We start from the raw sequence: 3,292 nt of genomic DNA on the forward strand, positions 1-3,292 counted from the left end.
TCAGTGGTACAGTCTCCTGCAGGTATCTTGATGTTCTCTGCTTCCACCTACTTTTTTCTTTGTGTGTGTGTGATCAGAGTTGCTGGCCTCCCACTGAGTCCTCTGTGGCAGATGCCCTGATGCTGGCCGTAAACAGAAGCCTCTGGGCCCTTGAAGCTGCGGAAGCAGCAGCTCTGAGGTCTTTACGCGCCGGCCAATGGCTGCTGGTCCCGCCGCTGCTGGTTTTGAGTTTACTGTGGGGTGCCTGGCTCCCGAGGACAGCCGGCCCTGCCGCTGCCGCTTTTGTCTTTACTCACAGGTGCCAGGGTCCCAATGAGTCCTCTGTGTCAGACACCCCTGTCGCTGGGCGCAGGCGGAAGCCTCTGGGCCCCGACCGCTGATGTTGCCAAGGCTCCAAGGTCTTTATGCTCCGGCCAATGGCTGCCGTCCTGCCGCCGCCGCCACCACTGCCGTTGCCCTTGACTTTTCTCAGGGTTGCCGGGCTCCCAATGAGTTCTCCGTGGCAGAAGCCCTTGTCACTGGGCACAGACGGAAGGAAGCCTCTGGGCTCCAACCGCTGCGGTAGCCTTGGCTCCGAGGTCTTTACGCGCCGGCTAATGGCTGCCGCCGGTCTGGCCGCCTCCGTCCTTACTTGCGTCCCTGAGACCCCAAGGACCTCTAACTGTCTGGTTCGTCACTATCTCTGGTCTCTTATTTTCACAAATGCTGGAGAATTGTTGGTTGGGGAATTGATTGCGCTGTTCTTCTGTAAATCCGCCAGGATTTTCCCCCAAGTGTAGGAGAACTGCAGTCGCTCTGTCCTACTCCGCCGCCATTTTCCTTAAAGTCTGGTTCTATTTTTCTTGTTAGTGTATTTTGTTCATTAGATTCCTGTTATAATTGGTGTCATATAGTATTTGTCTTTTGCCAACTGGCTTATTTCACTAAGCATAATAGTCTCCAGTTCCATCCATGTTGTCACAAATGGCAGGAGTTCTTTTGTTCTGCTGCATGGTATTCCATTGTGTAAATGTACCGCAGTTTTTTGATCCACTCATTTACTGATGGGCACTTAGGTTGCTTCCAGCACTTGGCTATTGTAAATTGTGCTGCTATGAACATTGGGGTGCATAGGTTCTTTTTGATTGGTGCCTCAGGGATCTTAAGTTATAGTCTCAGCAGTCGAATTGCTGGGTCAAAAGGCAGTTCCAGTTTTACTTTTCTGAGGAAATTCCATATTGTCTTCCACAGTGGCTGTACCAGTCTGCATTCCCACCAACAGTTCACTAGGGTTCACTTTTGTCCACATTCTTGCCAGCACTTGTTGTTTGTTGCTTTATTCAACATAATAGTTCTGACACGTGTGAGGTAGTTTTAGTATTCTTAAAATCAACCTTTCAAAAATACTTTTTCTACTGTTTTCTGTAAAAGTAGTATCACTTACTTCTGGTCATTGGCAGGGGGGAAGATAAAGAAAAGGTACTGATTTTTTTCTGGTTCACATCAAACAGAGTCCACCTTTCCTCCAGTCTGAGTAGTGACTTTCACTGGTTTTTATTTTTAATTGTTTGCTTTCACTTATGCCGCAGTCAGCATGCACATGTATGCAACATCCTGATGAGCAAATCCACTCAACAAAGCATATTGGACTACATTATTGCTATTGTGACAACCTTGAGTCTGTGAAAGAGTACATCATTCAGAATCTTCCATATTTTATTAGTATTAACAAATTACTTATGATTCACCTCATAAATGACCCGAATAATACCTTTGATTGTAACTAAATGTTCTCATTCTCAGTCTGGTTCTTTGGCAACAGAATTGTTTTGTTTCCCCTTGTGCAGTTCTGGGAAGTTTCCAAATCCTTTCAGTTCAATGATTTCTATTCAGTACCACAGACATTGAGTACCTACTATGCTCAGGCATTCACATGGGTCCTAGGGACAAAGACATAAAACAGACATAGTTTCTGCCTTCTTTTGCTCACAGTTTAGTGGCAAGATCCTTCCATGTTGCTCTCCCAAGCTCCCTTTTTCCTTCTTCCATTGGCCCCAAGTTTCTCTCTTCTCCCAGCAATTTACATCCCAGCAACACTTGTAAGAAACCTTTCAGGGGTGTCATAGACTTCTCTTTGCTCTCATAGACCTGGGGCTTTATATTTATATTTTCTAGGGCATATTGCATTACATCTTAGCTTATGTGCCAGGTGCTATTGTTTAACTTTATTTAACCCTCACAACCCTATGAAGTACTAGTAGGTATAGTTGAGGAAACTAAAGGTAAAGAAGCAAGTAGCTTGTCCAAGGTCACATAAGCAGTACTAGAAGAGCCCTGGCCTGAATTAGGTAGACTGATTCCAGAATCTCTGTACTATTCTAACATGTGTGTAAAATTTGGTACCCATGATGCATAACCATCAACAAGTGTGTGACATTTAAGCAAATATTCAGATCATGATTATATGAAGACCCTACATGTTTTTCATTTCTATACAGGGTGGGCAAAAGTAGGTTTACAGTTGTGAGTACACGAAGCACAGAGTTTATTCTTGCATTTATATTTATTAATTTTTGTATTATTCGTTTGTATTATATTTGGAAATCTATTTTGCCCACCCTTGGATATCCCTAATTCATGACACTGGGTCTTAAGAATATTTTATGGCAGCTATGTCCACTGATTTTTTTTTTTATTGAACTAATTGAGATGACATTGGGTAACAAAACCACAGTGGTTTCAAGTGTACAAATCAGCCAAACATCATTTGTGCACTGCATCATGCACACATCACCCAAAGTAAAGTCTTTTTCTGTGTCCTTTATCTCCCTCTTACCCTATTCTACTTCCTCCCACTCCATTTTCCTTCTGGCTATCACCATACAATTGTTTGTGTCTAAGTTTATATATATATATATATATATATATATATATATATATATATATATATATACAGCTATATATATATATATATATATATACAGCTATATATATATATATATATATATATAAATTCCTTCACCTTTTTCACCCAGTCTCTCAACTCCCCTCTCCCCTGACAGCTGTCATTCTGTTCTATGTATCTATGCTTCTGCTTCTGTTTGGTTTGTTAAATTATTTTATTTATTAGATTCCACACATAAGTGAGATCATATGGTATTTGCCTTTCTCTGACTGTCCTCTGAAATCTTAATACACCTAAGACAAGGATTTTAAAAAGTACAAATGACCTTTAAAAGATCTAGTGTTTACCAGTGCCCCCTCTCAACATAACACAAGGTATACCAGGATTCTAGCCTAATTGGCAGGTACA

Source organism: Sturnira hondurensis, unplaced genomic scaffold (genome assembly GCF_014824575.4).
Source record: "Sturnira hondurensis isolate 20B ecotype Veracruz unplaced genomic scaffold, ASM1482457v3 Scaffold0012462, whole genome shotgun sequence".
In the NCBI taxonomy this organism is placed as follows: domain Eukaryota; kingdom Metazoa; phylum Chordata; class Mammalia; order Chiroptera; family Phyllostomidae; genus Sturnira; species Sturnira hondurensis.